The sequence below is a fragment of the Rhinoraja longicauda genome, chromosome 28 (genome assembly GCF_053455715.1).
Source record: "Rhinoraja longicauda isolate Sanriku21f chromosome 28, sRhiLon1.1, whole genome shotgun sequence".
NCBI lineage: Eukaryota > Metazoa > Chordata > Chondrichthyes > Rajiformes > Arhynchobatidae > Rhinoraja > Rhinoraja longicauda.
In genome coordinates, this window is record NC_135980.1 from 17,411,702 (window position 1) to 17,424,396 (window position 12,695).

The following is a 12,695-nucleotide window of genomic DNA, read 5'->3' on the forward strand; positions in this document are numbered from 1 at the left end:
TGGCAAATCTCCTTTACAATCTCTTTTACCACTTTACCATTCCGAGAACTTTAACTAAATGAATGAGAACTAAACTTAGTACACAATGTGCTGCCAGCCAAGGTTTTATGCAGCAGCAACATGGTATCCCAACTCATATACTCCATGCTCTGACCTACATTCCAAATTCCCTCCGTTCATCAATGTTCCCAAGTACCCTGTCATTACTCTGTGTGTACTCCCAGAATTTGACTTCCTAAACTGATCACCTTACACTTACGAAGATATTTATTCACAAAATGCTGGAGTAACTCAGCAGGTCAGGCAGCATCTCGGGAGAGAAGGAATGGGCGACGTTTCGGGTCGAGACCCTTCTTCAGACTGATGTCAGGGGGGCGGGACAAAGGAAGGATATAGGTGGAGACAGGAAGATAGAGGGAGATCTGGGAAGGGGGAGGGGAAGAGAGGGGGACAGAGGAACTATCTAAAGTTGGAGAAGTCGATGTTCATACCACTGGGCTGCAAGCTGCCCAGGCGAAATATGAGGTGCTGTTCCTCCAATTTCCGGTGGGCCTCACTATGGCACTGGAGGAGGCCCATGTCAGAAAGGTCAGACTGGGAATGGGAGGGGGAGTTAAAGTGCTCGGCCACCAGGAGATCAGATTGGTTAACGCAGACCGAGCGCAGGTGTTCAGCGAAGCGATCGCCGATCCTGCGTTTGGTTTCACCGATGTAAATAAGTTGACCTCTGGAGCAGCGGATGCAATAGATGAGGTTGGAGGAGGTGCAGGTGAACCTCTGTCTCACCTGGAAAGACTGTTTGGAGTTGAGGGGGGAGGTAAAGGGACAGGTGTTGCATCTCGTGCGGTTGCAGGGGAAAGTGCCCGGGGATGGGGTGGTTTGGGTAGGAAGGGACGAGTGGACCAGGGAGTTACGGAGGGAACGGTCTCTGCGGAACGCAGAGAGGGGAGGGGATGGGAAGATGTGGCCTGTGGTGGGGTCCTGTTGTAGGTGATGGAAATGTTGGCGGCTGATTTGTTGGATACGCTGGCTGGTGGGGTGGAAGGTGAGAATGAGGGGATTCTGTCCTTGTTACGAGTGGGGGGAGGGGGAGCAAGAGCGGAACTGCGGGATGTAGAAGAGACCCTAGTGAGAGCCTCATCTATAATGGAAGAGGGGAAGCCCCGTTTCCTGAAGAATGACGACATCTCTGATGCCCTAGTGTGAAACACCTCATCCCGGGCGCAGTTGCGGCATAGACGGAGGAATTGGGAATAGAGGATAGACTTTTTGCAGGAGACCAGGTGGGAAGAAGTGTAATCCAGATAGCTGTGCGAGTCTGGGTTTATAGTAGATGTCAGTCACTAGTCAGTCTCCTGTGATGGAGATGGTGAGGTCCAGAAACGGGAGGGAGATGTCAGAGATAGTCCAGGTATATTTAAGGGCAGGATGGAAAGTATATGAAGTGAAGTATATGAAGTCAGTGAGTTCTGCATGGGTACAAGAGGTAGCATCAATGCATTCGTCGATGTAGCGGAGGTAGAGTTTGGGGATGGGGCCGGTGTACGCCCGGAACAGGGATTGTTCGACGTACCCGACAAAGAGGCAGACATAGCTAGGGCCCATGCGAGTGCCCATAGCTATGCCTCTGGTTTGGAGGAAGTGGGAGGAGTCAAAGGAGAAGTTGTTAAGGGTAAGAACCAGCTCTGCTAGGCGGAGGAGAGTGTTAGTAGATGGGGATTGGCTGGTTCTACGGTCGAGGAAGAAACGGAGGGATTCGAGACTATCCTTGTGGGGGATGGAAGTGTAGAGTGACTGGACATCCATGGTAAAGATGAGGGAGTGGGGGCCTGGGAACCGGAAGTTATCAAGGAGATGGAGAGCGTGTGAGGTGTCTTGGACGTAGGTGGGGAGGGATTTAACCAGGGGGGATAGGATGGAGTCGAGGTAGGTGGAAATAAGTTCGGTGGGACGAGCTGGCAGAGACAATGGGTCTGCCGGGACAGTTCTGTTTATGGATTATGGGTAGGAGGTAGAATCGGGCCGTGCGGGGCTGGGGAACTATAAGTTTGGAGGCATTGGAGAGTAGCTCGCCGGAAATGGTGAGGTCCGTGATGGTGCTGATGATAAAGGTCTGGTGTTTGTCGGTGGGGTCATGGTCCAGGGATAAGTAAGAAGAGGTGTCTGAGAGTTGTCGTCTGGCCTCGGTCCGGTAGAGGTCAGCACGCCAGACTACCACAGCACCTCCCTTGTCAGCGGGTTTGATGATTAGGTCTGGGTTGTTGTGGAGGGCTGCACGTTCAGGAGGGGAGAGGTTAGAGTTAGTCAGGGGAGTGGAGAATTTGAGGCGGTTAATGTCACGCCGGCAGTTGTCAATAGTCAATAGTCAATAGTCGTTTATTTGTCACATACACATAAATGTGTAGTGAAATGGAACATTACCCGCAGTTGAAACATTAAGACCAATAAGAATAATCAATAAAAATGCAATAACACATACAATCATACACTAACACCAAACAAAATAAACATCCATCACAGTGAGTCTCCTCCAGTCCCTCCTCACTGTGATGGAAGGCCAGAATGTCTTTTCTCTTCCCCTGCTGTCTTCTCCCGAGGTCAGGCTGTTGTCGTTGCCACGTCGGGGCGGTCGGGGCTCCCGACATTGGAGCGTCCGCTGGTCGGTGAAAGGTCCGCGGCCTATTCCAGGCCGCACCGGACGGTGAAAGGTCCGCGGCGGGCCGACCCAAGCCCCGCGATTCGGGGCGGGCGAACACTCTGCCTCTGCTGCTGCCGGAGCTCCCGATGTCGGCCCCCACCCAGAGGCCCGCGGGCTTCCGATGTCCACGCGTCCCGCGCCGGAGCCTCCGGAGACGAGTCGCAGCCGCTCCCGCAGCATCCGCAGGCAGCCAGCGCCGCAGGTGGTGAGTCCAGGCCATGGGCTCTGCGAACCAGAGCCCCAGGTGGTCCCAGGTGCATGGCCGCTGGTAGGCCGCAACGGGAACGGAGACACGACACAGAAACAAAGGTCGCGTCTCCGTTCGGGAGAGAGAATTTTTTACAGTTCCCGTTCCCTCCCACCCCCCCCCCCAAACATAACATACAAACACTACACCATATTAAAACTACAATTCATACAAAAACAACAAAAAACACAAAAGACAGACGGACTGCAGGCAAGCCGCAGCTGCGACGGCTGGTTTCAGAGATGAAAAGTTCTAGTGAGGGTAGTTGGCCAACCGGGGGGGTCCAAGAGGAGGGGGTCCGTTGGAGACGGGAGAAAGGGTCACAGTGCCATAGTGAGGCCCACCGGAAATTGGAGGAACAGCACCTCATATTTCGCCTGGGCAGCTTGCAGCCCAGTGGTATGAACATCGACTTCTCCAACTTTAGATAGTTCCTCTCTTCCCCTCCCCCTTCCCAGATCTCCCTCTATCTTCCTGTCTCCACCTATATCCTTCCTTTGTCCCGCCCTCCTGACATCAGTCTGAAGAAGGGTCTCGACCCGAAACGTCGCCCATTCCTTCTCTCCCGAGATGCTGGCTGACCTGCTGAGTTACTGCAGCATTTTGTGAATAAATACCTTCGATTTGTACCAGCATCTGCAGTTATTTTCTTACACTACCTTACACTTACAGTCATACAGCACAGAAAAAGGTCCTTCTGATCAACTAGCCCATGCCGACCAAGATGCACCATCTACACTACATCGACGTGACTGAGCTTGGCCTATATTATATCCTCTAAAATCTTTCTTACCCAATACTGTCCAAATGTATTTAAAATGTTACTATAGTACCACCACCCTCCGTGAAAAAGGTTGCCCTTAGCTTCCTATTAAATCTTTCCCCTTTCACGTTAAACCCATGTCCACTGGTTCTTGATGGCCCAACTCTGGGTAAAATGACCGTGCGTTCACCCTACCTAATCTACTCATGATATTATACACGTCCATAAGATCACTCCTCAGTCTCCTGCATTCCAAGGAATAAAGTCCTAGCCTGCCTAACCTCTCCCTAAAGCTCAAGCACTCAAGTCTAGGCAACATCCTCATGAATCATCACTATTTGTAGCGTAACAACGTTCTTCCCGTTGCAGGCTGACCAAAACTGAACCAATACTCCAAATGTGGCCTCGCCAACGTTTTATACAACCGAAACGTAGCATCTCAACCTCTATACTCAATACCCTGACTGATGTAGGCCAATGTGCTGAAAGCCACCTTGATCACCCAATCTACAGTACCTGTGACACCAATTTCAGGGAACTATTTACCTGTACTCCGAGATCCCTCTGGTCTCCCTCCTTCCTTCACATTTGCTACCTTCCAATCCACAGGAACAGATCCACATGCCATGACGTCTTGATGTTCCACAGTGACCGGTGCTGGGACCCATATTATTTGTCATATACGATAATGATTTATGAATGTACAATGTATGATGAATAAATTTGCAGATTAAATGAAAATTAGTGGTGTTGCTGATGGTTTAGTTTAATTTAGTTTAGTTTGGAGATATATTGGAACAGTCCCTTTGGCCCACCGAGCCTTGCTGACCAGCAGTCCCCATACACTAACGCTATCCTACACACACTAGGGACAATTTACAATTATACCAAGCCAATTAACCTACAAACCTGTATGGCTTTGGAATGTGGGAGGAAACAAGAGATCCTGGAGAAAACCCACACAGGCCACGGGAGAATGTATAAACTCTGTACAGATAGCATTGGTAGTGAGGATCGAACCTGGGTCTATTGTGGTGTATTATGATAAGAATCGACGAGTGAGACGGGTTAGCATACAACATATGGCCGCTTTACTTCAACACCACCAGAGAGGTAATACAGGTATCCCACAATGCTTTATACCTGGAACTACGGCAAGGCTCAGCTGCCAAAACACAAAAACTCAAAAGGTAAATACACCACAGTGTGGGAGGAAACAAGAGATCCTGGAGAAAACCCACACAGGCCACGGGAGAATGTATAAACTCTGTACAGATAGCACTGGTAGTGAGGATCGAACCTGGGTCTATGATGCCATAAGGCAGCAACTTTACCGCTATGCCACAATGCCAGTGAGGTGAGGAGGATAATCTTAGATTAGAGAATGATGTTGATCAGCTGGCAGTTTGGAGAAGTGATGATAGATTGGGTCTAAGCCTGATAAGTGTGAGGTAATGCTGGGGTGTACACGATGATGGCAGGGTCTGGGGAATATTGACAAACTGAGGCAGCCCAGCATGCAAATCCCAGGATACTTGTAGGGGGGCAGCACAGGTAGATGCAGTGGCAAAAAAGGCATGGGAATGCTTAAATAAAATTAGTGGTTGTTGGACACATTTGACAGGTCAGACAGCAGCTGTGTAAAGAAAACAGACTCTGAGACCCTTAGTTACACAATAATATGAAATGATCTCAGACAGGATATTTACCTTCATTAATGTGGCACAGAATGTAACAGCGATTTTATGCTACAACTTGATAAAACATAAAAGGAACAGGAATATTGATGCACAGAGGGACTTTTGGGTCCAAGTTCATAGTTCCCTGAAAGTGGCGACACAACTAGATAGGGTAGTGAGGAAGGCATGCCTGCCTTCATAGCCGAGGTACTGAGGTGAAGGGATGGGATGCCATGTTGCAGCTGTCCAAAATGTTAGTCAGGCCGCACTTGGAGTATTGTGCACACTTCTGGTCACCACACGACAGGAAGAGTATGGTAGCAATACAAGTAATGCAGAAAAGATTCATCAGGATGTTGCATGAAATAGACGGGTGTCGTTTTAAGGAGAGATGAGACAGGCTGGAGTTATTTTCTCTGGAATGTATGAGGCCGAGGGTTTATATGGAAAGAACTATCAGAAGAAGTGATGAAAAGTAGATAAAATTACAATGGTTAAAATGTATTTGGACAGTGACGGAGGGAGTTTGTGTTTAATTTCTAACCCGAATGTTGCTTTCACGTAGGGTTCAGTTGCTCTCTTAATTATGGCTCAGATAGGGGGGAGCAGACACAAATAATATTTTGTAGAGCAGTGGTGGGTTTCTCAAACAAGTCAGTTTATTCAAGGCCTTAACGGCATGCACTGAGAAACACTCTGAGAGATCAGAAAGTGTTTCAAAGATTTGCACCCATAGCATTTTTATATTCTCATGACACAATGGTTATGTGTGGATTTTACATTCATTGAATTTCCTACATCAGGCTGATAGCTGGATAGGAGCGGAATAGAGGGATATGCTCCTGTTGCGGACAAATGGGATTAGTGTTGATAGGCAAGTTGGGCCAAACAGCCCATTTCTGCTGTACAACTCTATCACTCTCTTTATGACTCTCTACTGCACAAAACATTGGCAAGGACACACATGGGATATTGTGTGCAGTTCTGACTATCACACCAAAGAAAGAGTATTGTAGTTCTAGAAAAAGTGTAGAAGCGATTCCAGAATGTTGCCTGGAATGGAGGAGAGTTGGGTAGGTTGTGATTGTTCTCGTTGGATGCCAGAGGCCGAGGAGTGAACTTATAAAGGTTTATGAAACTGAGGGGCACAGATAGAGTAAATCAGCACAGTGTTTTTCCAAAAATATGGACGTTTAAAACAGGAGGACATAGGTTTAAAGTGAGAGGAGAAATATTTAAAGGTTATCTGAGGGTTAGGTTTTTTCACATAGAGGATGGTGGGTATATGGAACAACCTACCAGAGGATAGAACATTAAAACATAGAACAGTACAGCACAGGAATAGGTTTTTTGGTCCACTATGTTTTATGACTGTTGGCAGATCAATTTTCCTCCTGGGATAAGTAATGTTCTATCGTATCGTGTCGTATCGTATTGTATCATATGGTTTGTGCTGAATATAATTCCAATAAACTGATCTCATCTGCCTGTATATAATTCATATCCCTCTATTCCCTGCACTTTGATGTGCCTATCCCAAAGCTTCGTAAACCCCACTATCGTATCTGCCTCCACCACCACCCCTAGCTGTGCGTTCCAGGCTCCCTCCATTTTCTCTGTAAAAAAACATCTCTATCAAACTTTTCTCTAACCTTATGGTCCTATAGTGCTTGACATTTCCACCCGAGAAAAAACTATCTGACTGTCTACCCTATCTATGCCTCTCATAATTTTATGTACTTCTATCAAGTCTACCCCCAATCTCTGTAACAGTCCAAGTCTATCCAACCCCTCCCTCGATGTGGCTGAGACAGATATAGTGGCAATGTTTAAAAGGCATTTGAGCAGGCACTTAGATGGGAAAGATGTGTGCCAAATGCAGGACATTAGGATTAGCTTAGATAGTCACCTTGGTCGGCATGGACAAGTCAGGCTGAAGTCTTTTCCCGTGCTCTACAACTCTTTGAGTCTATTGGTTAGATTACAGCTGGAGTCGTGTGAGCATTTCTGGATTGGAAAGTTCACGAGGGAAGTTCATGATTGGACTGAACAGAGTGCGGAGGTGTTCATCAGGATGTTGCTTGGTGTGAAGCTTTCTAGTTATAGAAATAGGGTCATCAAGTCCTAGAGCCAGACTGCATGGGAACAGATCCTTCTGCCCAACGTCTCCATGCCATGCCAGTTTGCATTATGGGCCAGTTGCATTTAATGGCATTTGGCTCATATTTTTCAAAACCCTTCCTATCCATATGTGTTAGGTTTCGTTTATTATCACGTGTACTGAGGTACAGTGAACAGCTTTTGTTGTGTGCTAACCAGTCAGCGGAACGAAAATACATGATTACACTTGAGCCATTCACATCCAACAATCTTTTGACATGTTCCCAATGTTGGGGGAGTCCAGAACCAGGGGCCACTGTTTAAGAATAAGGGGTACGCCATTTAGAACAGAGATAAGGAAACACTTTTTCACACAGAGAGCTGTAAAACTGTGGAATTCTCTGTCTCAGAAGGCAGTGGAGGCCGATTCTCTGGATGTTTTCAAGAGAGAGTTAGAGCTCTTAATGATAGCGGTGTCAGGTGGTATGGGGAGAGGGCAGGAACGGGGTACTGATTGTGGATCCATGATCATATTGAATGGCGGTGCTGGCCGAATGGCCTACTCCTGCACCTATTGTCTATTGTCTATTGTCTATTGTCTATTGAAAGTTACGAGGAGGGATTGTTTGCTGCAGTTTGTTTTCCTTGAGCAGGGGAGGTTGAATTTGGGACCAGATGGAGGTGAACAAGTTATGATGGGCATAGATCGGGTAGATAATAAGAATTGTTTACAGTATAAAACTAGAGGAGATAGGTTTACGGCAAGGATAACAATTCTACTGAGGACTTGAGGAAGATTTGTTCCATTTTGAGGATATTTGGAATCTGGAGCACACTTTCTGGGTGGATAGTGTGTAAGGGGTTTCTGCGCCGAGCTTTCGCCCGACCTAAGGTCCCCGTGCCTTGCTCTGATCCCTTGACCAGGCCGCGCACACTGGTTCCCCGTGAGTGGTTCGACCCACTCACCCCCTACGGTTCTAGACACTGGACTTAGATGCAGGAGCGTTTATAGTGCAGAAAAACTCAACCAGACCAGATTTGAAGACCAGGGTTTAAATGGAAAAGGCTTTTATTGAGCGCTTGGGACTATTGTACATGAATGCTCTTCACAGTTCTATAAGACATATCTATAAGACACATACCGAATTACATGAATACTTTTGACTATGAATCATAAAACGCACAGTTCTACAAGACATATACATGAATACCTTTTACTCTGAATTCTAAAACGCACAGTTCTACAAGACATATACACGACTGTAAGATGGGGAACGTACGACACATCGCAAAATTGACCAACACATATTCCTTTACACACCCACGTTTATTCAAACCACCCTCCCCTCTACACTAAACTATGTCCAGGATATGCAGGATTGGGGTACATGCTCACCATGGGGCTATTACTGGGGTTACTGGCTGTTCGTGCTGCTTCTCCGCTGCTTTCCGTGAGGGTCGTGCTTGTCCCGTGAGTTTCTTCCTTCCGTTTCTTGCGTTCCTTGCAGGTTTTCTTGCAGTATTTCTTCTCGAGTTGCGTGCCGGTTCCTCTCTCTTGCACTTCGCTTCTTCTTGCCTGTCTTTTCTTCCTCCTGCATCCGTTTGACTTCTTGCTTGCAGGAGTTTAAAACCCAAAAGTCGTGGCCAGTTATACTAATTCTGACCCGTCCTATCTCCCGCCAGATCTTGGGATCTCTTTGTTTAAAAGATATGTATGAGTTTTCTCTCTGATCTGCGCTTATGTCCGGGGGTACCGGGGATGGCCAGACGTTGTTAATTGGTATTTCGTTGCGAGGTGATGGGTTTAACTGGTTTCCCATCACCTACCAGGTAGTTTTCTATGGGCTATTGTGCCCCCTTAACGAGATTAACTGTGTAGGTCGGCTTGGGGCATTGAGAGTATGCTGATGTCAGCGCCCCAGTGTCTGGACTTCGACCTGGTTTCGCAGGTTTCTGCATGGCCAATACCCATCCATTGTTCTGGCCGTGGCTTTGCAGAAACCTAGAGACTGGGCTGTAAGGTTTTTGCTCTTGTGGCTGGTCACGAGGTCCTGCGGCCATTTTAGGACCCACGGATTGTGACATCCCTTGGTAAACTGACCGCAGCCTTTCTCCGCTATCAGCCCCAGTCTCCCGTTTAAAATGTCCAAACTGCAGCTCTTTGGTTTGGTGTTGCTTGCAGAATGAGGGAAAACTTCTCAAATCTTACAGTCCCTCCTGTTGATTTGCATAACCCCAGTTTATCGAATCAATTAAATAATGTGGTTGAGCAATGTTTTCCCGATTCTCCACATCCAGACCCCTGAGGTTTTAACTAACTAGTGTTCCATTGCGAACGTACAGTCCCCATCTTTTAGGCTGACCTTTACTGCCCGTGTCCCGGGCAAAACTATATTACAAGTATGTACATTTTCATGTCAGACATATACACCTACACCTTGTCCCAGGCCGATGCCTCCGCCATCCTCCTACTGGTGTCAGCTTTAATGTAGGACATGAAAACAACAGAACAGCAAAACGATACATTTTTTTACATTCCTTCAACACAATCATTCTTTATATAATTTTGAAAAAGACAATGCAAATCACAGTTCACTCGGTGCGGAGGGGGCCCGTCCTTCTAGCAGCTTGCGGCTGGGTCCTGCTCGCCCACCCGCACGTCAGCGATACCTCGAACCCCACATACACATATAGATCCCCTCATCCGGTTCCCACCATTTGTCCCAACACACACTCAACTGTTCTTTAGTCCCAGAAATAGTCCCGTGAGTGTCGTTGTCAAGTCTCTCCCACTCAACAGTGGAGTTGGCCATTGTCCTGCTCATTTTCCTCAGCCACCACCGCCTGCTCGCGGGGACCTTCCCCGTGCATACCAGGCAGATCCTTTTGCCAACGGTGGCGCTGATCTTTTGGGCGATGATCTTGACTCTCGGGCACAATAACGAAGTGTCCCGATAAGCAAAGCCTGAGGCGCTGGAATACTCTGAAGAGTTCGATCCCAGCCACCCCGGCCACCGACCTTCATGGAAGTGAACTGCGGTCTCCTCCGCTTCTCTCCTTCCAGTCCCATCGGTCGCGATGGGAGCCGTGTCCCCGGAGCAGCCGTAAATGATGATGTCCTTGGTGCGGCCCCGATAGGCCCACCCACATCCGATCGCCGTGGCAACGATCCACCATACGAGTGCCTCCTTCCACTCCAGAAAACAGATAAAATATGGTATAGCCAGCCTCTTGGGGAGCGCTTGGCTTTGTTAATGCCCCTGCGGGCGGGTCTCTTGACCCCCAGCCTGCACCCCACACCCACACATCCTGGACGCATCAACTCTATCTAAAATTATCCCCACAAACTTATCTAAAATACTTATCCTTATCTAAATTGCTTATCCTTATCTAAAATACCTATCCTTATCTATTCTAAAATATAATACAGCGCCGCCTTCCCAGGGCGGCTCAGCTAATCCCTGTCAGGGCTGCAGCGGGTCGTCTCCTGTGGCTGCACCGCGCTGTCTCCCACCTTTGATCCTCCGCAGCCTGTCGCTGCCTGGCGGGGGCTAAACCTCCTCTGAAACGTTCGCTCCCTCCTCCTTACTTGGCACCCGTACCTCGGGGTGTGATTGACCTCTGGCCAAAACTTTCTACGTTGGGGTTCCCTGCTGGACCTACGGAGGATCACCTTAGGCACTGCCCCCTGGACAGCCTGGCTGAGGACCGGTTCCTGCCGTGCCGCAGCTCGGGTACCCCCCGCAGCTGCCGACCCTGGCCCCGCCTCATCCAGCGCTGCCCCCTTGGTGCTGGGTATACCCGCGGCATCCGGCCTCACCCTGCCTGTACCTACAGGTGGTGAGCCTCCGCCCGCTACCCCCGCCTTCCTGGTGCTTGAGTCGGGGACGTTACTGTCGTCCCCCTCCGACTCCTCCTCCTCCGTAATGGGATCCAGCCCCTGGTCGAGCTGATCAGGCTCTTCCTCATCTGAATCCCACCCAAAACGCGAGACTCTCCATTCCTGGAGAATGTCCTCCCCCCCTCACGCAGGCAACCTTGTCTGTCTGCGTGACCTGCCTCATCCTTGGCTGTGAGTCCCCACTCACAGGGCTGGCCCCTGTGGTTGACCCCTGTGCTCCCGGCCTGTACAATTTACATTGATTGATATGAAACCACTTAATCCGCCGGGGCATCTTCACGGCGTAGACCATGAGGCTGGCTTTATCTACAATGCTGTAGGGCCCCGTGTAGAGTGGTTCCAAACTACCTACCCTAGCGTAGTTCCGAACCATTACCAGTTCTCCTACCTCCCACTCCTGCAGCTTGCGCGGCTCCAGCAACAGCTTGTTGCCCAGGTGCTGCCTTCCCATGTTCCCAGCCGCCTGCCTGTGGACCTGCTTCAGATGCTCGAAGAGGTTCTGGACAAACCTGTCCCTCTTAACCTCTTCGAGCTGACCCTCCGTGAGCACCGGGGCCAGAACATGGGTGGGAGTGCGCATAACCCTGCCAGTCATCAGCTCGTACGGGGAATATCCCGTGCTCTTAGACTGGCTGGCCCTGATCCCCATGAGGACTAGGGGCAGGACCTCCGCCCATTTTTGGGGCGAGCCCATAGCCTCCTTCCTCAACCTTTCTTTCTGTGTCCGATTCATGCGCTCCACAATCCCTGATGACTGGGGATTGTGGGCTACATGCCACTTCCCCTCAATGCCCAGGAGCATGAGGGTGTTCTGCATTACCTGTCCGGTGAAATGACTCCCTTGGTCGGACTCCACAAAACGAGGGAGGCCCCACCATGAGAACACCTCCGGGACCAGGATCTTAGCAGTGCCCAGTGCCGTAGCTGCTTTACAGGGGAAAGCCTCCACCCACTTTGTGAACACGTCAATGAGGACGAGGCAGTACTTATAGCCTCCTTGGGTGGTGGGCAAGGGCCCGATGTAGTCGATCTGGATCAACTGCCATGGTCCCTCCACCCTCCTGACGTGTCCCATGGGCGCTTTCCTTTTCTGGGGGTCTGGGTTATTGGCAGCACAGACGAGGCAGCTGGCACAGAACTCATGGACCTCGTCCCTAAGCCCCGGCCACCATCCCGCCTGCTCTACCCGCTGCCACGTAACCTCCGGTCCGGGGTGCCCTGCCCCTGGACCCTCATGTGCCAGCTGGAGGAACTCCCTCCTATGCTGCTGTGGCACAACCCACTGTTCGGCATGGAAGAGCATGCCT